Here is a 25,848-nt window from a genome sequence, read left to right on the forward strand (position 1 = left end):
TCGCACCACATGTGCAGTTGTACATATACCTAGGGTAATGACATTCATCTCATTCTACCATCTTTCCCACCCCATACCCCCTCCCTACCCTTCCTCCCCTTTGCGCAAAGTTCCTCCATTCTCCCCATGTACCCTCGCCCCGCCCCCACCCAGTCCCATTATGGATCAGCATTCACTTATCAGAGAGAACATTTGGCCTTTGGTTTTTTGGGATTGGCTTACTTCACTTAGTATGATATTCTCCAACTCCATTCATTTACTTGCAAATGCCATAATTTTATTTTTTGAATGCTGAATAGTACTCCATAGTGTATATGTACCACAGTTTTTTTTATCTATTCATCTGTTGAAGGGCATCTAGGTTGCTTCCACAGTTTAGAATTTGCAAATTGTGCTGCTATAAACATTGAAGTGGCTGTGTTACTGTAGTATGCTGTTTTTTGGGTATAGACTGAGGAGTGGGATAGCTGGGTCAAATGGTGATTCCATTCCAAGATTTCTAAGGAATCTCTATACTGCTTTCCAGATTGGTTGCACCAATTTGCAGTTCCACCAGCAATGTGTGAGTATGCCTTTCCCCCACCTCCATCCTCACCAACATTTATTGTTGCTTGTGTTCTTGATAACTGCCATTCTGACTGGAGTAAAATGAAATCTTAGAGTAGTTTTGGTTTGCATTTCTCTACTTACTAGAGATGTTGAACATTTTTTCATATATTTGTTGTAGAAACAACTGTGCAAATCCAAATTACTGGAGGAGCTTTGCAGACTCCACAGGTAGTAGTCCTGGAGATTTCATTCTGTTAAGTCTAGACTAGGACCACACTTCTACCTTCAAGGTGAACACATTTACCAAGGTGTGTCTAATGTTTGTCTCATCACCTGGTCAAGAACTATTGACTTTAAGGAAGTGGAAAAAATGCTCAAAGATCATAGTTATTCCTTAACTATTACTTTTTTGCATGTGAGAAGCAGGAGAGAGCTATACCAGGCAGTCCCAAGCAGCCAGTGTCCCTCCCACACTACATCCAGCAACTACCACCCTCAAAACCTAGGGTTCTCTTGTGGAAAAAGAACCCATTTTTCTCTCCCCAAAGTGCCCTGATTTGTGTTCCATTATATATAGACCTTCCTGGCCCCCACTCACCACCATAAAAGCCAGACCAGGAAAGCCAATGTCCTGACTACCCATCTCAAGGTCACTGTTCTAACCTCTCCTCACAACATAGGGTAAAACACTAGGATTATCTCTGCTTGTTGACAAAATTTTTAAGATTAACAATATCTGTTAAAAGCAGCCAATTAGATTGAGTGAAGAAAGAAAAAAATAAAAATATAATGTAACAATACAAGTACCATTACGAGATAGAAATGTTCAATGAAAAAGCTTAATGAACTTCATTCACCAGACAGGTGCTTTGCAGAAACTGCATTGTTCAGAAATAGGCTAAGATGTATTTTCTTTTGTTATTACATCATATCCATCCAAACCAAATACTCTGTGCAATTCTCCAATATTATGGAAGTGTAATTACTTTCAAGAAGGATGTCACAAATCCCTACATAATTATTGAACCAAAAGGCAATACAGTTTTGGAAGACAGAACATCACAAAGTTCTGGCCTTGTACATTTCCCTAACTTTTGCTAAATTAGAAAGAGCTTTGCTGTTTCAGATAACACCAAAGCTGTTCAGTTCTTCAACCAAAAGTTGAAGGTGACTGAAAACTCTATGCCTAGCCATGTTCAAGTTAATATTTATAGTAAAGATAGAAACTGTTTTACTAGCAATAAATCACTTTCTGATTTCTGCACCAAACACTCCCACATACGCAAACATAGGCGGGCAGGAGGAAGGGAAATGTTGAAGAATGATTTGCTTCAGAGACAACTTAAAAATGAATACATAAAGGTCTGTACCAACAGGGGAGACAGAAAGTAGGTAAGAGAAAAACCTCCCAGAAATGGTCCAGCATATTCAGGAGAGAGAACTTTAAAACAAAACAAAAACCAGTAAAACTAAAATAATACAGCACCCACCCACACCCACAGTCACCTCCTCCAGCAGGGAATGTGTGAGATGGTTTTATTTTGAAAAGTTCATTGACACAGGGCAAGATAACTTGCAGGTACAGAACGAGGTTTGGTGCTTGCCTGTGGGAAATGGGAAGCTCCCTGAAGGTCACGTAGGTGGTTTAAAAAGGGAGGGAAGCATGAATTGATTCACTGCTTATTTGATAAGCAATTGTTCCCTCTTTAAAAAGCTCTTTGAAGCTAGGCCCAGTGGTACATGCCTGTAATTCCAGCTACTCAGGGGGCTGAGGCAGCAGGATCGAAAGTTGGAGGTCAACCTTAGCAACTTAGCAAGACCCTAAGCAACTTAGCAAGACCCTGTCTCAAAATAAGAAACGAAAGGGGCTGGGGATGTAAAGTGGTAATGTGCCCCTGGGTTACATCCCTACTACCCATACGTGCCCACCCTCACCCCAAAAAAAGTCTTTGAGAGTTTCCAAGCATTGAAAATGATGATGCATTAACACAAAATTGAATGAAACGAGATGGGAAGAATGGAGGGTTTCTGTTTCACCCTCCAAAACAACAACAGAAACACAAATTTCACATATAGCTCCCTGCCAATGGAGGTTTTATAGGAATGTGGGAGCAGGGTAGGGAGGAGAAAGAAAGAGAGATTGAAGTGTCACTCCTCCTTGAATGACCTCCTTGCAGGGTACCTGCACATGCTGCCCTAGAACAATGATAGATCTAGTTCATTGTTGTTGGACCACAGAGGTAGACATTTCTAACCATGAATTTGAAGTTCAGACAAAAGTTCAGCATTGCATGTTGCTTTCATTGTGTTTGGAAATGCACTGTGTGGAAGGAGACGAAAAATACGACTCAAACTCCACTACTTTCTCTCAGAAGCTATAGTAGAGTGGTACATTGATGGTTTTATTTCATTTAAATGTGGAAGTTTGGAATTAACAAACACTATAAAATAGGTCAATATGTAAAAGGTGTGCTCAAAATACTCATTATCCAGTTTCCTGGAATTCTGCCCCTGCCCTGAACCATGGTGTTTATAAGCCCTTAATCCTCTGTGCTCTGTAATTACAATCCCAGCGCGACATATTGCCGTGTGTTCCTCATTGCTCGATGGAGTGACATATAACATCTGTTTATATGATGTATAATAGAACTGTGGTGTGGCTTGGCACTTTAAACAAAAGTTCTAGAATTTGAAATGCCATGAAATTTTATCCAAAGTGTCAGCACTTCTCAGTCAGCTCGTAAGGAATATGTAAGTGTATTTGTAGCTGGTTTTCTGTAACTGTAACAGAATACCCCAGGGGAGAGAAATTGTAAATAATAGCAGTTTATGTGGCTCATGGCTCCAGAATCTGAGAAGTGCAGAAGGCTGGCGCTGGCCTCTGATGAGGGCTTTCATGCTGTGTCATAATACGGCAGAAGGGCAAATGAGCACGCACGGGACAGAGGAAGAATCGGGCCAATCTTGTCCTTTTAATAGGAGCCCATTACTTGGATGCCAGGATAACAGTATTAACCCCTGCATGAGGGCAGAGCCCCCATAATCACCTCTTAATTCCATCACATGGCACTTAAATTTCAATGTGAGTTTTGGGAAACAATTCAAAACACTGTCAAATCTCCTAAATTAATTATGAGGTATAAAATGCACACTTTTTAAAAAGTTGAATGGATTCTTCAAGCTTGGGTCTTGCCAAATCTGGACATCAGTGAACTATTTGACATTGCCCTTGTTTAAATCAGTAGCAGGGCATCTTGGAAAACTGATAGCCTTTCCTCAAAAATCTCATTTTAATTTTTCTGCCTAATTATCAACCCTACAGATATAACTTTGAGTCTTAGACATTTATTAATTTTTTCACAGCTTAAGCTGCAAAAAGGGCTTGATGGTTGGGCTGTTGAGGAATTTACAGGAGAAAATAACTGAGAGCGTTGGAGAATAGTGAGTTGTGGATCTGAAAGAAATCTTAGAGAGGGCTGGGGATGTGGCTCAAGCGGTAGCGCGCTCGCCTGGCATGCGTGCGGCCCGGGTTCGATCCTCAGCACCACGTACAAACAAAAGATGTTGTGTCCGCCGAAAAACTAAAAATAAATAAATAAATTCTCTCTCTCTCTCTCTCTCTCTCTCTCTCTCTCTCTCTCTCTCTCTCCCTCCCTCCCCCTTTCCTCTCTCTTTAAAAAAAAAAAAAAAAAAAGAAATCTTAGAGAGCATCAGATACAATGCACTAATTTCACAGATGAAGAGCTACAGACTACAAGTGTCCTTGGCTCTCATCATGTTCTGTGACATCATACTTCATGAGGTCATCACAGAAACTCACTTTAAGAAACTCTGGAGACGAGGAAATGACACCCACGCCATCCCTGCAGGTCCCAGAGGTCAGCAATCCAGGCACAGCCTGTGCTTATTAGAAACCCACACGTCCGTCACTGTGCGCCAGACTCTGGTGGGCAAGGCTGGTGGGTGGATGCAGGGCGGAAGCCTTAAAGACACGGGTCATTCTCAGCTGCTGAGACCCTTACAGGGAGTGACCCAGTACAGCATCCAGACCTCACTAGTCTTACTTTCAATCTATCTGTAAGAGAGAGAAAGTCTGTTTCTTTGATGAAAACAGCCATCCCGTGAGAGAGGGGGGATTCTAGTTCAAGGTAACTTTAGTTCAAGAAAACATGACTCTCTTCAGGCATATAATCCAAAAGATAACCAGGCCCCTATACAAACATTTCCTTTGGGGGGAAAGGTCTAGAGATATGTTTCTTTTTTTTCTTCTTTTTTTTTTAAATTTTTTTATTTTTTTGGTACTGGGATTGAATCCAAGAGTGCTGAGCTACACCTCCAGCCCTTTTTTGTATTTTTATTTAGAGGCAGGGTCTCCCTGAGTTGTTTAGGGCCTTATTAAGTTGCTTAGGCTGGCTTTGAACTTGCAATCCTCCTGCCTCAGCCTCCCACACCACTGGGATTACAGGGATGCACCACCATGACCGGCTGATATGTTTCTTTTGATAGGTAAGGGTCTACTAATTGCTCATGGTCCTCACAGAATGAGGGTCATGACTAGTCCAGTGCCACACTGAGGAAACTGAGACATACGGAAAAAATCTGTTAAATATGAAGAAAGACTGTAAGAATTATAACTTTTTATTCTTAAGTTCTCATTCATCAAATATTCTCTAAAGCCTTTTCCATCCTCATGTACAAAAAGTTGTAACCAAAAGCAGCGTAGGAATGTATATTTTAGTAATTAAGTAAAACAAAAAAGTTTTTTTCTATATAGATCACAACCAAATCCCTAATGAAAAAAAGCAATCAATAAACCCCTTGAATAAAAGGGCAATTAACTGAGATGGGAAACTTGGCATAAATATGCTTTTGAGCAGCTAAGGTCTTGCATTGTCACTGAAAAGTAAACACTGTTCATTTAGGGGAAATAATGTTCACTTTTGTAGGTTGTTAGTATTCACTTAAGTCCCTGAAAAATGTGATTCCCCATTATTTTGTGGTCTTCAGTTTAAAAAAATGTCTAACTGAAAGTTCTAGACTTCTAAAAAGAGAGATGTGAGAAATGATCATTGCTTTTGAAAAAAGGATTTTAAGCTCAAAATAAAGCAAGATTCAAAAATAGCCAGTTTCTTCTAAGAACAAGAGTTTGAAAATACAGAAGGCTTATCTTGCTTTATTTTATTTTGGTACTGAAGATGGAACTCAGAGGCACTTTATCACTGAGTCACATCCCCTGCCCCTTTGTTTTTTTTTTTTTTGACAAATAAAAAATTAGCCTCACTAAGCCTTACTTAGCCTCACTAACTTAGCCTCACTAACTTAGCCTCACTAAGTTGTAGAGGCTGACCTTGAACTTCCACTCCTCCTGCCTCAGCCTCCCATTTTGCTGGGATTACAGGTGCTCTTGTTATGTGTAACTCCGTGGTAGAGTACTTACATAGCACACTCATGGCCCTGGGTTTCATCCCCAGCACCACAAAATAACAACAACAGCAAAAAATAATATTAAAAGAAATAGTAGAGAAAAAGAAGCTCACATGACTTCATACAACCCAAAGGTTAGTGGGAGCAGTTGCTCTTAAAATTCACATAAAAATTGATCAAACTTCTATTCAGTACCTGTAGAAAGTCTCAGAGCCAACCCTAGGATTTCTATAACTTCTCAGTGTAGGTGTCTCTGTGCTTAAGTTCCTTTTTGTGCTGATGTTAGTTTGCTCTTTGGGGCCATTTGTGGATTTTGTTCATTATCTTCTACTGTCTCTATTCTATACTATGTGGGTTCAGAAAAGAAGTTCAGCCTTTCTCCTGGATTCTACAAATGAAGCTCAACATAAGTGTCTGTGTAGCAGATTCTACCGGCCATCTGGAGAGATGAGGTATTCATTCAAAACAAACAATTTTGAGATAATAGATGTCCCTGCTCTTGCAAAGCCCTCTCTGCTGCCCCGACACTGGAGATTTTCAACACTTATATTGTATCCTATTCTTCAACCTCTAGCCACCATAGTGACTCTCTTATCTTTTCCTTCTCCTAGTTATTCTTTCAAATTTCTCTGCCCCAATGTCCTCAGAATTTCACTTTTCTGTTCCCTGTATTGTATAGGGCAATTGTGCTCTTTCCAACTCCTAGTCCAAAAAACCCTTCTTCAGATCTATGATAGCACACCCAACACTAATCACTGTGCTCATGCAAACCAAAGCCCGTGGTTATCCAAGAGTACATGAGAACCATCTGCACATCTTGTTAACATTTTAAATACTGGGTCGTTAGGCTTGGGGATGGCTTAGAAAGGTGTACTTTTAATAGTCATGATTACAGGCTATCTTCAGCTCATTCTTTGAGAAACTCTACAGTCTAACAAGGCTTCCTGTGCAAGAGGCAGTTGGAATTCAGAGCATTTTCCCCTCCTCTTCATATACAATAAACTTGACTTTAAATAAAGCCGTGCGGCTAGGGATGAGCTCAGTGGTAGAGAACTGGCCTTGCAAGTGTGAGGCCCTGTGACCACACACACACACACACACACATAGAAAACAAAGCAACCTGGCCCTGGAGGTTCTATAGCTGGAGGTCAACATAACCCTACGTTCTTGTGGCTCAGACCATCTTACTTACTAAAGAACACTCCAGAAACTCTGTCAGTTAAATCTCTGATACACTCATTAGTGAGGGATAAAACTCATATTTCTCCTGTCTTAAGAGGATTTCTCTTATTAGAAACATGGTTTTATTCACTTGAGCTGGCACAGTGACCCTTTTAGCTAAGATACAGAGGACAAAGTTTGTTCTGGGACAACCCCTGGAACTTTGCTTCCAAGCTCCCAATGAAGTGTAACAGAGGACAGTCTTAGAAGGACAGTAAGGCCATCCTGAGTTAGCAGAGTGCCACGTTATTTTAATATCTCGATATTTAATATTTAAATATTTAGATATTTTTAATATCTAGAGTAGGTTGTGCTAAATTCACATTAATTTGCAAGGTGTTACACAATGAGAGTGGCTTTTTAAAAGCTGAATTATAGTATAGCTGTGTTCCTTTTTGTTTGTTTTTTTGCAGTGCTGGGGATCAAACCCAGGCCTTGTGTATGCTAGGCAATTGCTGTACCACTGAGCCACATCCCCACCTTTAACTGTGCTCCTTTTGCAAGATAATTTAATTACTGATCAAAAACTAAAAACTGATCAGAGGGTCATTTTTAGTGTATAAATTATCCATTTGTCATGTTTCTATTGTCTTCCTACCTTAATTCTTAGCTCTTTGAATAAAAATAGCTGAATTTTCTGTTCCTTAATCTTGCAGAAGTCCAGTGATCTCTGCTCACAGTGGGAGCTCAGGAAATGCTGGTGCCCCAACCGCAGAGCTGTCACACGCTCTCCCTCTTCCAGTAGCAAAGTGTGAAGCCAGGCAAGTCATTCACCCAACCTATACACCCTAGATTCTTTCCTCTAAGGGGTAGGGGGGGATGGAAATAATAGTTGATCCTAGGAATCTCTACTATTTCAAGGACCCCTGGAGTCTAGAACTATATACCCAAAGTAGTTTTCTCATCCACTGATAGATTTTTTTTTTCTATTAAATGTGAGATTTCTGTAACTTTTTTTTTTTCCCCTGGTACTGGGGATTGAACCCAGGGAATCTCTACCACTGAGCTATATCCCCAGCCCTTTTCTTTTTTTATTTTGAGATCGGGTCTAGCTATGTTGCCCAGGTTGGCTTTGTCCTTGAGGTCCTCCTTCCTCAGCCTCCTGAGTAGCTGGGATCCCAGGCATGCGCCACCAGTCCTGGCTTGCATTTTCTTTTTGATGGTGCCTCTTCAGCTTCAAGCCCCTTTGCCTTCAGAATCAAGTCCACACACACACTCTTAAGCAGGGTATGAAAGACCCATGACCCCATGCATGGATGGAAGGCTTCAGGCCCTGGCTCTGACCCTTCTCTGTACACATTGCTCAAGCCACTCTGTACCACTGGCTACTATCTTCCATGCTGTCCGTGCCTTGGCCTGTGTTTTCACAGAGACTTCCTCTGCTGCACACCTTGCTTTTCTCTGATTCGTGTTCAGTTTCAAGGTTAAGCTCAAATATCACCTCATCTCACAAACTGTTCTATACACTCCACCCCCAGATAATTTACTTGTATTCTTCACTTTTTATGGGTCTTTGCACATCATGCTATGAAGGTATTTAATTCTGTATAAATGTATTGATATCCCTACTCTCCACCCAGGCTCCAGGATATTTCCTTGAAAACAGGAAACAGCATATCCCATGAAAGAGAGAATGAATAAATGAGTATTTTGCCTGTCTCTTAATTGCCTGTCTTAGCCGTTGATAACATGCACAGAGCTAAGTTATTTCCTGAGAAGCAGTAGCCTTCCTTAGCATTCATTTTTTTTGTTCTAATAATTTCTTCTTTTCTCTATAATTCCCTTGTTACTTGGACTCCTATGGTTTTACCCTTGCTTTAATATGTCCCCATCGAACAATATCCTTGTCTTAAATTATTAGCTGCTTTAAGTTCTGTGCCGGTAAATACAATATCCTCTGCTCAGCATCTACCCCCCAAAATATCATTTTCTGTTGAAGGCAGCATCATTTTCCTATTTCTCTTTCCCCAATGACTGCAGCCTGGGAAAGCTGATGTCAGCTCTTCACACGTTAATCTAGTTGCCTAATGTCTTTGAGTCAGTATTCTCTACTAGTTTATCTTGCTCCTACATACAAGATTGGCTAAAATTGTTGGACAATTTCTTTTTGGCAAACTCAACATTACAAAATGAAAACGTTCCTTTTTGCTGATGTCATTGTGTATGCTGCTGTTGCAGAATTGTGCTCTGTGTCATGATACAGAAAAGAGGAAGAATGAAAGGTGACTCAACAAAAAACAGATGACTTGGAACTTGTCAGAGAATACAAGTGAATTTCCTAGAAGTTTTATTTTTTATTTTTTTTCAATACCGGGGATTGAATTAAGGGCCTTACACATTCTAGGAAAGCATTCTACCACTGAGCTAGCCCCTAGCCCCTGAAAGAATTAATTTGGTAACAAGTATATACAACTTTTGCATCAAATAATCAGGTGTAAAGCCTTAGTCCTAAGAGGGTTTATTGAAACCATAGTTCTTTGATGTAAGGAATGGATTGTTTACCTAGTGAGGCAACATATGTATATCTCCGGAATAACCAGCTTTACAGCTGACAGCAAACTCCTCCAGGCAAGGACTTATGTGTTTGGCAAAAATTATACCTATTGTATATCAGTGCTACTTAAATATTTAATAACAGTTCCTCCCAGACCTATTCCTGGCAGTTCTAGCCTTCCAGACTTGTCATGTCCATAATCAAATATGCATTTGTACATTAATCATCTGAGGTGTGGTGCCACTTTTAAGCCCAAGAGAGATGGTGTCATCTTCTTCTCTAGGTCAGGGATCTACTCTGGGAGCCAGGAATATAGATAAGTAGCTATGAATATCAAACATCCTTTTCTTGTAAAAATTCCCTTCATTTTTAAAGATAAATCACTTGCAGAGTGAGCTGTGTTTTCTCCTGAAGACGAATGATGACTGTTTTTGAAGTTGCCTTCATTATTCGGGCTCCATCCCTAAAGGTGTGACATGGGCCCTCAGTTTACCTTTCTGGAGGTCAGTTAGCTCGTCTGTAAAAGATGCTTCTGGACTAACTGCAAGTGTTTTAAGCCCCCAACTTCTAATGTATTGCCTATTTCCAAATGTAATATTTATGCTTATTGATTCAGAATAAAGAAATTAATTCACTTTTAAGTTTTCTGAGGCATGCAAAAACGATGCTGTTGCTTAAATGTTTAATTTGTTGTCTGAGTTCTTTTTTTCCACATATTTTATTAGTGCTTTATAGTTGCACATAATGGTAGAATTTGTTGCTACATATTCATGCCTGAGTCTGCTTTACTTCCTCAAAGGTAGTTTATCTAATGTCTATTAAATAGAAGAGAATCAATGTGGCGATTAATAGAAATTTCAAACCTCATATATTAGAGAACAACCAAACTATTTAATTTGTGAATCTGAAAACTTCAATAAAATTAAAATGATCAGTCGGAACCCAATCTCTTTGATCTGGGAGACAAAAGTCTACTAATTGTGTTCTTTATCAGTAAAATGGAAATCTTATCTTTCTCTTTATTGGAGGAGAAGAAATGAGACAAAGACATAAAGACACAAAGGTTTGTTGCAGTTATAGGAGTTTCACTGGAAAGGTCTTTGTGTGAAGATACTGCCATAAGTTGGTGCTTCATCTCACCTGACAGTGGGAGGCCTTCATCTTCTTCTACCCCGGCTCTCTCTCCCCTCCTATTCTCTACTTTTGCTCCAGTTTCCTGATGTCTGGCCACGTTCAGAGTTACCACTTTTGCTTATGCATAATGACATTTGTTGTTATTTCAGCAACACTAATTAGGTCACAGAAGGATTGAATCTATTCTTTGTTTCCATCAACAGCTTCTTCAAAGGCCCAGGTTTATCTGCCAAGAGTGAAGTAGTTAATGCCTTGTGAAAAGGCTGTGCAAATCCTTTGAGTTTTACTCACCTTGTCTTACTTTCTTGTCTTGGAGTTTCCAGTCTCCAGAAGTTGGTTTATGCATGCTGAAGTTTCCAAGGGTGACTCAGGTGACCTGGAAAAGTCCTTTGGCTCAGGCCAGTATCAGGATTATTCTACCTGTAGCTACTTTCACTGTGATGAAATTAAAACAATCTTCTCAGAAATGAACCTCAGTGAGGTTTATCAGCAGAGCACTAAGAGCTCTGGTTTTACTCAGTCTTCAGAGTTAGATAACCCGTAACACCTGACAGCAGGTACAGTGCCTCTCATTGCAATGATTTATACCTATGTTACACTCGCATTTGAATTCTTAACATTCTATGTCAGTTCGTGGATATACCCAAAAACATGTAAGTCAGGTACACTACTGTGAAGTGTAATGTGTCTTATTTATCCTTTTGAACACCTTTAAAAATGTGTAAGTTCTTAAATATTAATTTTTACCTTTCCGTTATTGTCTAGAATTACCTTGACTAATGCGGTCTTCATTTTTCTATTAATAATCCTTGTAATTTTTATTGTTATGATGGTTTATGCACATTTTCTCCCATGACTGTAATTTATAAAAGCATGCAACAGATCATTCACTTATTCATTCTGGAAATGTTTTTTGAGTAACTACCACATGTCAAGCGCTGGTCTAGAACTTGCTCATAACCACTGAAGTCTACTATCGCTATTGTAGAGCTCTTTCTCCCTTCAATTCCCTCAAAGTTTGCTTCATAGTGTTTAGGAACTCTGATGTTTGATGCATATATACTTATAATCTTAATATCTTTTATGTGAATTGAGCCTTTTTCAATCATATGATGTCCTTCTTTGTCTCTTATAACAGTTCTTGACTTAAAGTCTATTTTGTCTTGTGTTATGTAGCTACCCTGCTGTCTTTTAGAAAGCATGAAATACATTTTTTCTGTGTTTTCACTTTCAACCTGTGTGTAGTTAGATCTCAAATGAGTCTCTTATAGATAGCATATAGTTGGATACTATTTTTAAAAATCCATTATGCTACTATATACTTTTTGATTAGTGAGTATGATCTATTTAAATATAAAGCAATTGCTGATAGGGAAAGACTTGCTACTGTCATTTGTTGTTTGTTTTTTTTAAAGTTCTATAGCTTTTTGTCCCTTCTTTCCTTCCTTCCTTCCTTCCTTCCTTCCTTCCTTCCTTCCTTCCTGTGTAGTTAGTTGGTTTTTTATAGTGATAGTTCTGATCCTATTTTCATTTCCTTTGATGTATATTTTGTTTTCCTTATGATTAATATGGGCATTATATAGCACAGCCTAAGGTTATAATAATCTATTTTAAACTGAAAACTTCACTGTAATCATGCAAGAAAGCTCCACTCCTTTGCCTCTGCCCCCATCCATTTTATAATATTGCAGTCATATATTTCATCTTTATTGTATACCCATAAACATATGCAATAATGTTTAATGTTTTTATCCTTTAAATCATATAAAAGAATAAATAATGATGTTATAAATCAAAATGATAATAGAAGTTTCTATATTTGTCCAAAAACTAACCAGTGTGGACCACTTAATTTTTCAAATGGTTTTTATTTGCTGTCACCTCCTTGTTCCAACTCTAAGGACTTGCTCTAGCATTTCTAGTAGGGTAGGTATAGCGCTAACACCCCCAGCTTTTGTTTCCTGAGAGATCTTTTATTCTTTCATTTTAAAAGAATAGTTTTGCTAGATAAAGTAGACTCCATTGACTTTTTTGTTTCTTTCTTTCATCACTTGAAATAATTATCCCATTGCTTTCTGGCCTGCAAGGTTTCTTCCAAGAAATCCACCGATCATCTTATTGTATGAGAAGAGCCACTTCTAATTTGCAGCTTTCTGAATTCTCTCCTGGTCTTTGGCTTTCTACAGTTTGATTATAATGTGTCTCAGAATGGAATGTTTTGAGTTTGTCTTGAAATTTGTCTTTCCATGGATTTCCCCCTGTTTGGGGGTTTTTGTTTTTGTTTTTTCTTGGTCAAATAAGTGGTCTCTTTTTCTCTCTCCTGCTAATACTCTCATAATGAATATATTCATCCACATGGTAGTGTGATTTTTTCCCAGTCTCCCTATTTACCGATGCTTTTAAATGTCTTGATTTTCCTAAGAGTCTCACCCATGCTCCTTCTCAAGGCCTTGGCTGTTGTATTCCTCTGCCCACACGCTGCCCTGGGTTCGCGCAGGTGCAGCTCTCACAACCCCCTGCACCTGTCACTACTTTCAGTGGCCTCAACCTGTCATCCAAAGGAGGCTGGCATTCCATTCAGGGATCCTGCTCAGCCTGGACCGTAACCAGCCCTTTGGACAGTTGTTGGACAAACCATAACATTGTAGGCAAGTTCTAGTTTTTTCCTTTTGTCCTGAGGGAGGAAGCTGGACTTGGGTGGCACACCACACTGAGCTGAGGGTGGGGTAGGGCGAGAGTGGGCAAAAATGCCACAAAATATATCATTGTTTTCATTGTGATTTTTCCTTGATTAGGCACTGACTTGGTTTCTGCAGCTTCTCAACTGGTTTCTAGAATCCCCACAAAGCTACTTGGGCCCATAGGTAGTTGTTTATTTGGCATTTCCATGGGGAAATGATGGCTTGGAGCTTCCTGGTCTGCCTTCTTGCTGAGGTCACCCTTGCTTATAAGTAACTCATAAACCAGGGAGGAAGAAAGGCATAGAACAGTAATGCCATGGTCAGTTTTGTGTTTTAGAAAAGAGTAACTCTGAAGATTACACATTCTTTTTTTTTTTAATTTTTTAATTTTTTTAAAATTAGTTACACATGACAGTACAATGACCTTGACATCATACATTTGAATCGGATGGGATATAATTTCCCATTTTTCTGAGTGCACAGGTTGCAGAATCATGTTGGTCACACAGTCACATATACACACAGTAATAATAATGTCTGTTTCATTCTACTATCCTTCCTTTCCCCCCATCTACTCCCCTCCCCTCCCATCACTTCTCTCTACCTAATACAAATTCTTATACAAGAAAAAATTTCAGAGCCATAGAAACCATAAGAAACCTATGTATTGGACTAGGTGAGAGATGATAAGGGCTTGGACTAAGGCATATATCTCTTAAAATATATATATATATATATATAGTGTTTAAGGGGAGCAGTTCTAAGACTCAGTTGCCTATTAGAAGCATGGTCTGGGAATGTGAAGGTGGATGAGATGTGGAATAAAAGAATGAATGAATATTTTCCATTAAATGATTTTAGGCAACTTTCTTATCCTTTCTGAACTTCATCTTATCCTCTTATCCTTTGTTTTTTTAAAATTTTTATTATTAGTTGTTCAAAACATTACATAGTTCTTGACATATCATATTTCATACATTTGATTCAAGTGGGTTATGAACTCCCATTTTTACCCCGTATACAGAATCACATCAGTTACACATCCACGTTTTTACATACTGCCATACTAGTGTCTGTTGTGTTCTGTTGCCTTTCCTATCCTCTACTATCCCCCTCCCCTCCCCTCCTCTTATTCTTTCTGAACTTCATCTATAAAACAAGATGACTGGAAAAGACATGTAAGTGTCTGGTAGATAGCAGGCAACTAATAAAAGAGTTTGTTTCCTTTTTTCCCATGCACTTACCTCTGACCAAGAGGTCAAAGTTATGCAGTTTAGTGGATGGTGTTTCAACTTACTGAAGTGGAAAATGGGAAAAATGTACCACAATCTTTTGAGTCTTTGGGATTAGGGGTTTATTTTTTAACTCCCATGCTTTGGTAGTAAATACACGTTAAACAAGCTCTATGTAATGAACTGTTTGCATTTATTTTTATCTTTCTCAAACAGGCATTCCTGAGCATCCTAAAGTTATTATCTGATTCCAGAACATCCCCATTCAATTGAGCATGGTACAAGGTCACTTAGCACACTGGTTGGCTCTAGGTTATTGAGTAAATTTGGAGCAAAATAATAAAAATAATTTGTCTCCTGGATCTTGAGCCAATGCTTTGTTATCAGCTCTGAGTCCTTTTAAAAATTCTGTGAGAATCTTCTTCAAATGGCTCTTACTTGACAGATTAACAGCCATGTCAATAATATGTGTGCATTCACGATGACATTTTAAATGTTCTATTCAAAGATTATGAGAGAAAAATTGCAAAAGGAATTTTAATAGCCCTTTTATTTCCCCTTGAGGCAATGACCTTTGTATAAAATTATGTTTCCTTAGGCTAAGATTAAAATTGCTATCAATAGCAGAAAATGTAGGTGTTCATGCAACTACTGTTTTATATGGATGAAGTATCTTGCCTAAGGAATCTTTTCTAATGTAACTTTTAAAGATTGAAAGAGTTTTAAAACCTATTCTTATAATATTATTTTTAAAAATAATCAGAATTTGCTTCACCTTTGACAAGTAACATAACACTTATGATCTATGCATCAGATTTTAAGAGATGATAATCATGTATCCAGACATTTCATTCTGATAGGAGAAATGTCTTTTGAATTATAAAATATGAAAAGCTCAGAAGTTGGGGTAACCCCGGCTTCCAGCTTGGGAATGATGTGAACATTTAGTGCGACTATACCCTAGGCTCCTTCCTTCAAGTCACACCCCACCTTCCCACACCACCAAAAGCTGGAATTTTCCATAACCACATATTATGTTTTGAATCACTTTCAAGACAAACAGAAGCTATAAAAATATCAAGTAGGAGCATCATTCTTTTTTCTTCATCCTAATGCTGTTTTACATTTCCTGCATCTCATGTCTTATCTTGCAAAGTGGCCAGATATGTCAGCAAAATGTTACTTCTCATAAAGAATGTAGCAACCACATTTTTTTGATACAAAAAAAAAAAAAAACCATAATGGAACATAGATGGAGTTCTTATTATAATTCCTTCTTAGGTACAGGGAGCGATTTTTGTTTAGCAAAGTCCTGATGGCCAGAGAGATACAACTCTTCGCCGGGTAATGCCTCCTTCCATTTTAACTTGTGATATTGTGTTATTCAGAGATGTGACTCAAGAACAGCATAGGGCTGCATTTGTAAGGGATGAGACAAGGACATGTACAGACGCAGAAAATAATTTGACCTAGTAAAGCCTCATCTCTGGGAAGGTCTGGCTCAGATGATAAGGTTGCCTCATGAATCTGCTGGCTTCCCACCCTCATCTCTACACTGCGCGCATACAGAACTTTGAGCAGGTACCAAAACCAACAAATCTTGTCCTTTGCCCTCAGTGCCCGCTACCTAACCATTCAGGCATCTTTCCCCACCTTGGTGCTGCGATAGACTTTCTCCCTCCTTGGGCTACCAATACTCTCCCTGTCTGAACTCATTCCAAGGCCTCTTCAGAACTCCACGTGGGTGTGAAGAAGCTGCTTTGTCATCTGAGCTACATCCGGTCCTTTTCTAAGCCCTCCCTCATGTTCTCTGCACACCTGGGTTATGACATGCTAGTTATTTGCCTGTTTTCTTCTTTGAGCTCTTTGAGGATTTAAAAAAAACATCTAATTTGACTTTTTATTAAAAGCACCCAGAATAATAGCTGGCATGCAGGTAGGATTCAGTAAGCATGGTTGAACGACTAAATGTAGAAATGAATGAATGATTGTACCTTGGTCTGTATATGGCACACTGACATACGTACACGAGAATTTAGCTGACTCTTAAGCTTCCTTCCCTGTTCCAGGCCTGTGAGATGAATATCTTTATTTTCACCATTCCATGGATGACAAAATTGAGTCACAGAGAATTAAGATGACCAAGACACACCACGAGGACAGTTTTTGGCCCTAGGTTTGTTGGGCCCTTTATGCTATGGCTACCCTTGAAATTTTACTAAAACTATTAATCATAAAAAGGTGTCAAAACTGTTAGTGCTGAAAGAATAGCTACAAATCTGTCTTTTACTCTAATGTTTATACTAATAAAGAAAATATCATCTACGACTTTTTAAAGAACTCTGTAAATAATTTGGCTATGGGCTAGGGTTGTGGCTCAGTGGTAGAGCACTTGCCTAGCATGTGAGAGGCTCTGGTTTCAATTCTCAGCACTGCATATAAATAAATAAATAAATAAATAAATAAATAAAGATCCATCAACAACTAATAAAAACATTTTAAAAAATAATTTGGCTATTTTCTCCCATTTTTTTCTCATTTTAAATATATTGTTTATATACATATATAATATTTATCTTACTATCAAATTGTACTCATGTTTATGTTACTGTTTTGTCTTCATAACCATAATAGTTAATGGCATGATATTCCATGTCAATTGACATACTAAGTCAATTACTTGTATCTGCTGATACACTAAGTATCAGCACTATCATGAAGATATTTGTGCATCCAGGATTTAAAAAAAATTACTTTCCCATAGCTTTTCAGAAAGATAATTTTATAATGAAAGCTACACTGATTATTTAGTAATAAAGAATTCAAAGGCCCAGACATTTAGTGCTATTTTTGTGGTTTCTTGAGGTTGTGTGATTGGGTCCTTAGGTGGACCCTTATTAACTTTGTAATCTTCCTTTGACAAAATGCCCCTGATCTAAAACCCAGACATAAGAACCCCTCATACACAACACAGTACATCATAATATCAGTGCAAACCAACATCCCACTGTCCTGGCCACAAATGAAGGTCAGAAGGGAATTCTCAGAAAGAGGACGTGCACATCCAGCAGGGTTCATGTGGCAGACTGCAAAATTTGCCGACATTGTTTTGGCAGCGCTGGGGACTTTATACTGGAAATCCCCAGCCAGTGTCACTGATGTCTGCTTTCTGACGTGTGAAACTTCAGAGCCATTTTAGAACTTAGTTCCTGAAGACATTTCATAGGAGAGACTGTAGGGATCATTTCTATGTTTGTGATTCATGTTCAACATTGTGTAACAGGTGCTTAGCAAGTACTTGACACATAATAGATGCTGACTAAATATTTGCTAAATGGAGACATAAGAAGGATAGAGAACACATGCATTGGAATCAAAAAGATACGGATTTGAAATCTGTCTCCATCACTTACTTTCTGGCCTTGAACAAGAGGCCTAACTTCCCACAACTTCTGTTTCCTCATGTAAAAAGAGAGCAAGATGGGCTGGGGACATATCTCTTGGTAGAGTGCTTGCCTCGCATGTACAAGGCCCTGGGTTCAATCCCCAGGGACACACACACACACACACACACACACAAAGACAATATGTCTTATTTTGCATGGTAACAGGTAATCACACCAGGGAAACCCCAAAGCTTGCCTGAGGCAGAACTGTGCCTTGGGTGAGGAGAAATGAAATAGGTACATGATCAGAGGATAGATATACAGGAAATGTAACCTTACCCAAAATCAAGAGCACAGCAGAAAAAATAGGAACGAGGTGTGGCAGGAACTTGCAGAAATACAAAAGAAGAGGAAAGAACTGATGTTTCTGCTTTTTCTTCTGGGAATCCTTACAAAACTGAATTGTTATTTTCCACTTTTTGACATTTTTGTTCCTTCTTTAAGTAGTCTTATTCTTCACATTCGTTTCTTGTTTACCCCTCGGTAGAACTCACATAAATAGGAAATGACATTTGTAAACCTAAGGACTTTGCAGTGTTGTCTTTTAGTTGATCCTACTTTTTTTTTTTTTTTTTTTTTTTTAGAATATATGAAATTTATTTTGAAACTCTCATTTGGCTTCCTAAGCACTTTCTAGAAATCTTTTAAAAGATTAATCTGGCATAAAATAGAAATTGCAGTTTGACAGGAAGCCTAGAATCCTAATTTATCCCTTGCTTTAAAGATAGTGGACTCCATTTAGGCTATATGTGTGTGTTCATGCAGACACGTGTGTGCGGAATTGAGTGAAATACTGTTAGATATTGCAAATGCTGGATGATTCTCCAAAAACTAAAAATAAAATCAACAATAAAACGCACGGGCCTCCCCACGCCCATCTGCTCAAAGACCCCTCTCTATTCCTCTATCATCTCACACTCAGGGCTGATGGAATAAAAATATCATAATAGTTATGCAGCCACCCTCAAAATAAAAGATACTAATATTTAATTCAGATCTCACATGTCCAGCTGTATTTCCACCCCTCACCCATTCTTCCCTCCCAAGACATAACCATGGATTCCTGACACCCGTACACTTCATTCCTATGAAGTATCTTTATATTTCTACTACATATGTGTATATCCAGAAAAGATTCCATGTCATGAACCCATGGCCTTGTTGTCTCCAGGTGGCCTTAAACTCAAGCTCCAGATTCCCAGGATCAGCCCCAGCTCCCAGAATCACCATGGAGTCCGTCACCTCGTGGCCTCATTGGTTTTCAGTTCCTGTTGTAATTCTGTACCCTGTAGGAATCCTGTAGTTTCTCCTCCTTTTCTGAAAGCCTAGCGATGCGTGTTTAAAAAAAAAAAAAAGTGTTTTATAATTTAGCCAGAATATCTGGGTGATTTTAGCAGGAAGATTTTAAAGTTATATACTCCACGGTGCTGCATAATCTAGAAGTTGGAGCTACTTTTTCCATAAAACAATTGTTTTCCTGTAATGATTCTTTCCCCGTTTTCCAGGTTTTAAAATCTTAATTACTTAATTGACAAAAAGTGTAAATATTTATGGATATAACTTGATGTTTTGATACATGCCTATGTTGTGGAAAGATTGTGAGGTTCATTAACACATGCATTGCCTCACTTGCCACGCCATTTCAGTGTTTTAGTGGGGCTGTGTAAAACACCCTGCTAGATATCAGTTGGATAAAGAAAACTCAGTATATACACAATGGAGTCTTCCTCAGCCATCAAGAAGAAATTAGGCATGGGGCTGGGGCTCAGTGGTAGAGCGGTACTGGGTTCAATCCTTCACCACATAAAAATGAAATAAAGGTATTGTGTCCACCTACAACTAAAAAAAAAAAATACATATTTTTGTTTAAAAAAAAAGAAATTATGTCATTTGTAGTAAATGGTTAGAACTAGAGATCATCACACTGAGTGAAATAAGCCAGACACAAAAAGTCAAGAGTCAAATATCTTATATGTGGAAGCTAGAGAGAAACAAGTATTTAAAAGAGAGGGGGAATCTCACAAAAACAGAAAGGACCCAGAGGAGAGGAATGAGTGGGATGGAGGAGGGATGGGAAAGGGGAGGAACAGCAGAATGAAATTAACCAAGCTGCGTGTCTGTGCACGTGTGAACATATCACAATGCATTCTATTTTTGCATATAACTATAATGCACTAATTAAGAAATAAATGATCAGGTTTCTATAACCTATGATGACTAGTATTTGGGACCTGACAAAAAATTTTACCATTCTACTAACTAAATGTTAACACCATGCTGCATATAATATTTTATAGCAGTTTATTATTTTTTTAAAAAATGCCTTTCATTGCTTATTTTGAAAAGAATACTTTCCAAAGTGACTATGCATATTTTATCTAAAAAGACATGTGTGATCATGAAGTAAAAATATTTGCTTAATATGTGAACATGTTGGTTTTACTGAATTTGCATTCTTTTTCTTAATAATGCGTATTTTGTATTTCTTTCTTAACAAAGCTCCTTTTCCCTTTATCTACTTCTTAGTCAAGATTACTTCTAAATTTTTGACTATAAGTATTTTACTCTGTAGTTGAAGGAGTTGAATCCTGACTAACTACTGGAAGGATGAAACTAGAAATCTCAGTTATGTAAAGTTTCATCCAAAACATTCTGTTGTGACAGAGCCATTTTGTCTCTTAGAAAATCTGACCTAAAACTCCACACCCTGGGCCAAGCTACACCTCTGGTTTCCAACATCCCTAATGCTTTGAGGCAAACTACACCTTGTTTGCTTCAAGGCCAATAACATTGAGATGTATGATAGCTTTTAGCCAAAATGAAGAATAGAACTGGATAATTTAGAATTATCCTTGTGTCATTGTAAGAGCTGGGGACATCACATGATCCTTGAGTTCTACCACCTATAGCCATACACAGATGCACAGTCCCATGATACTCAGCATCAGCCCCCACCCTCTTGCATATTGTAGGATTTATAAGCCCAGGGCTCCAGAGCCACTGGCAAAGCTTCTGCCAGCTATCCATTCCTAGCAGTAAAGTCTGAGTTCAGTTTCAAACCACGACTGAGTCTCTTTTTATGTTTTAAAAGTACAACTGGGTAGTGCTATTTCTCCACCAGAAAACATTTTGAAATATATTTTTATGTCAATTTGGGGATGGAATTAAGCTTAGGAATACTGCTTCTGATGAAAGTAAAGGTCCTGTTGAAAGAGCCATGTGGTGGGATAATTCTGCCAGAGGATTCTGGAAGGCTTAAGTAGGGAGAGCCTGGGGGAGAGGCAAGTCTCTCAGCTCTTTGTCAAGCCGCACTTGTAATTGGGGTTCTCTTTTGGAAAATGGATAAAGAATGGAAGTGGCATCTGGTGGCATCCAAGAGGCAGGAAGCCTCCATTCCAGTCTCCATTCTGCCTCAACATGCCATCATGTGACATTGGGCAGGACACAGACTCCCAGTAGCACAAGGAGTTTTCATCTATCTCCAGGGAGCACGTGTACAATGAGCAGATGCCTCTCCAGCACAGCCATTTTACCTCGTTCCGTTTGGTCCCAGTCCAGGTGTGTGGAAGTCTGGCAGCTCTGATCCCTTGCTTTATTCATAGAGGCTACTTTGACTTTGTGGATTGCCACTGCACCTTGAGTAATGTGCTCCATTGCTCCCTGGGGGCCATTCTCTTTCCCCTGGATTCATTTCTTTGTGCCTTTTCTTCAATGCTGACATTAGTGTTTTCAACATCTCTGATCTAGTTGAACTGCAAAGGTGTCTGTTACTGACTGAGGTTTCCATCTTGGCACTCTGCCATTGACTTGCCTCTAGGTCCATGTATTCATTCAGCATATACTAAAGCATCTTCAACGTTTCTACATAAGGTTGGGACAGTGTTTACACAATCCCTAGGAATACACATATGGAAACCCTGCTCCTGGACAGGTCACCAAAGAGTCAAGGGACCACACAGGTGGTTGTTCTTTGCCATATGATGTCCTGAAACATATCTCGAATCTTTTGACCTATTAGCCAGTAGATTCCCATTTTAACGCTCCACTCGATTCCATATTATTGAGTGGCTTCATTCTGCCTTGTATGCCAGGTAGTCAGTGGGATACAAACTAACTATCCCACTTAGTTTCTTCAGAAGATGATATTTACCTTTTTTTTTCTTTCCTCATATGGATTCTATGAGGCAAATGTAAGGAAGTCAGCTATATTTGGAAACCACTCCCAAAAAAGTTGCTCTGTAAGACATTGATTATGCTTACATATGTTGGCATAAAAGTTACAGATAAAAATAATATATTTAACAAATTGTACTTGGAGTTGTTTGTTAATATATATTTATGTTCTTTATGGCCTACTCTAGAGGTATTGGAGTACCTCATTGGTAAGGATAATTCTGGAGATGTGAAATTTGTACAGAGAGGAGGTAAACGTGAAGACAAAAAAACAGAAAAAAATCTGGATGGTGTTATGGTTTAGTAATGAGGTGACCCCCCAAAAGCTCATGTGTGAGACAATGCAAGAAAGTGTAGAGATGAAATGATTGGGTTATGAGGTTTATTAATCAGTGCATTAATCTGCTGATAGGGATTAACTGAGTGGTCACTGTAGGTGGGGAGGGTGTGGCTGGAGGAGGTGGGTCTCTAGGGGCAGGCCCTTGGGTTTATATTTTGTTCATGGTGAGAGAAATTCTCCCTGTCTGCCTCCCAGTTCCATTTTCTGAGCTGCTTTCCTCCTCCACCTGGGGCCCAAAACAAGAGTCAGCCATCTGTGGACTGAGACCTCTGAAACTGTGAGTGAGCCCCCAAATAAAGCTTTTCCTCCTCTATGTTGTTCTTGTCAGGCCTTTTGGTCACAGCAGCAAAAACAAAACAAAACAAAAAACTGATTTAAACAGATAGTGAAATAGTAAAGTATGACAATTAAAAACCAATTTTTTTAAGAAGACAATTTATTTACTATGTGGTTTAACTAAAAAAAATAGGAGAGCTCTTAAATTTGAGCAATGACTCCTTTTTAGACGAAAGGAATCATTGAAGACTGACATGTCTATTGGTGGTAAAACACAGTGTAGAATTAGGTAGAGCCAAACAGCTTTGCCAAAGTAAAAGTGAGAAAGGATTGTAAGATAGAAAATATGAAGCCTGGAATGGAAATTATTTGTAAATTTGCAGCATACGAACAGAAAACAGTAAGAAATTGTGCATTAGAAGGAATAATGCATAAGACACTGGCATCAGGAGGAAGCCGAGTGGCGGCCTTAGCTGTTTTTCCTTCCAGTATGAGGATGTCCTCCATAGTGCCCCTGGTGCATCTGTTGAATTGTTAAATGCTCCTTCAATCTCTCCTTGAAGTTTTCAGAGACAAGGAGAGTCCTTCCCTGCAAACTGTCCTTTCTATGAACGAGAAACTCTTGATTGTTGGAACCTTTTCCTTACTCTGTTAACCAATTCACCTGCCTGTACCATCTCCCCAGTTCTATGCTCTGAAGCCATGTGAACTAAGTCCATTCTCTCTTCATTGTGACAGCCCTTTGTGAATGTTTGAAGAAACTGGTCACCATCCCTCTCGGTTTATTTTCTCAACCTAAATACCTCCCTATTTTTAAATTCTTTATAGGAGCTCATTTCCTTGTGTTTCATTGTCAAGGTCCTCGTAAAATATCCAGAAGTGGTCTGAGCTCTACCACAGTACCAGATGGCCTCCCGACTGTGTTCACCCAGCTCAAGATGATATTTCCTTTTGAGGGTTAGTCTTGTCATGTTCATGTTTATAAAGAGAGTTTAGTCCTTTTTTCTCAGCCTTTCTGAGCTTTGGGTATATCCTTTTTTCATTTTATTTTTTTCTATTTAATTCACAAACACTAGCACCATAGTAGCTCAGGCTTAGTGTTGGACCCTGGGGTCAAAAATGAATAAGCCTGTGGCAGGAGGGTTTTACAATGTTCTAGTGGGAATGGCCAACACATAAAAAATAATTACAATATGATGCAGGATATACAGATAAACTCAGTGCTCTGTGACCATAGGCTGGGGCACGAACTCCCTGAGGAACAGCTAATGGTTCATCCTTACTTCATTCATTAAATAAGTATTTAACTAGAACTTTCTATGGGTAAGATACATAATAGACATTTATATGATTATGAATCCCCCAAAATTGCAGATCTGTATTTTTCTAAATTGTTTATGAGAGTTTAATGAATGATTTTTGTGAATATCCTTGTTACATTTCCTTGATCTTTTAATCTGACAATTGTACCAGGATATAAGGAGGTTAATGTAGTGACTCAGGGTTCATAATGATTGTGGATTTCTCAGTACTTAAAAACTATTTCTTTTATAGTTTAGAATTATAAAAATAATTTGAGTTTGGACAAAGAATAATAGAATTTGGACAAAGAATAAAATATATGTTACAATGTCATAGTTTCTATACTTTTCCCCTTTCTTTGGAGTTTCTCACTTCTCTTGGTGTATAATTTCTCCAGGACTAATAGAGGCATTTTTATGATCACATCTAAGTTTTCTCAGTATGTTCCTTTGTGACTTTGGAGGAGGAATTTGAAGACTTGAACTCAGAGTGGCAGGGCATTCTTTTACTATCTCTTATTTATACTAAGTTTTGTTCCCTCTAACTCTTGTTTGTTGTGAGTTAAAAATAAAATTTACTGATGGAGAAGCCTAGACACCAAATCCTTGTAAGGAATTCAGTGTGTCAACCTCAGTTCTGACTGTGTCCCCTCCTTCATTTGGTGGTTATTATGAGTACCAGCTTCATTCCAGATGCTGGGCTTTGAACAGGTCTCCATATTCATTCACTCTGTATTAGAGTACTCCCCAGGACTCCTGATCTGTCCAAGTTCTCGCCACTTCTCACTTGATCTTCCACTACAACCTCTTCACTCATCTCCCTGCCTTCTGTCATTTCCTCCTTAACCCACCACTCACCAGGTTGAAAATCTTATGCCCCTTCTTAAAATCTTCGCCTATCCCATCACCTCCAAGGTAAAACCTAAAGTCCCCAATTGATGGCAAAGTTCTGCTCATGGTTTGGTTCCTCCCCCTTTCCAGTTTCCTCTCTTGCCACTAATTTTTGTTCAGTGATTGTAAAGTTCCCTTCCTGTCCTCTCAGGTCTGTCAAAGCTTTCTTACTTTGAACACTTGTTACATGCTATGGACTGAGCTGTGGACCCAATATGCACTACCCCATCTCGAATGCTTTCTTGTCCCCATTGCCTTCCCTCATCTTCTAGTCATTCTTCCATTCCAAGCTCATGAATCACCCCTCTTGAATGTGTTTATTAACAGCAACACATCACCCATTCCCAAACCTGCCACACATAAGTTGAGATGGGAACCCTCCCTCTGCATGCATGACACCCATGGCTGTATCTCTCACCTCATTTATAGGGTTACGTATGTGTCTTTCATCCCAAGACTAGCATAGTCTATTAGAAACATAATGCAAACTACATGTGTAATGCTAAATTCTCTAATAGCTGCAATAAAAAATGAAACAGGCAAATTAATTTTAATATATTCTATTTAACCCATTATGTTCAGTCTGTTATCTGTTTAATGTGTAATCAATGTGAAAATTGTTAATGAGAATGGCATACGTTCTTTTTTTTGGATGTAGTCTTTGAAATCTGATGTGTGTTTTGAAT

General features: G+C 38.7%; 1 protein-coding gene and 1 long non-coding RNA gene across 6 annotated transcripts in view; both read left to right on the forward strand.

Annotated features, from left to right (window-relative positions):
* The window catches only part of Fry (FRY microtubule binding protein), a 376,400-nt gene that overhangs the window by 75,149 nt on the left and 275,403 nt on the right, over positions 1-25,848 (forward strand). The gene's annotated exons all lie outside the window — the stretch shown is intronic.
* On the forward strand, positions 4,247-10,329 carry LOC125616115. The gene is made up of 2 exons (XR_007346744.1): positions 4,247-6,425; positions 7,851-10,329. It is a non-coding gene; the product is annotated as an uncharacterized LOC125616115 (long non-coding RNA).

This window comes from Marmota marmota, unplaced genomic scaffold, assembly GCF_001458135.2.
Source record: "Marmota marmota marmota unplaced genomic scaffold, marMar, whole genome shotgun sequence".
Lineage (NCBI taxonomy): Eukaryota > Metazoa > Chordata > Mammalia > Rodentia > Sciuridae > Marmota > Marmota marmota.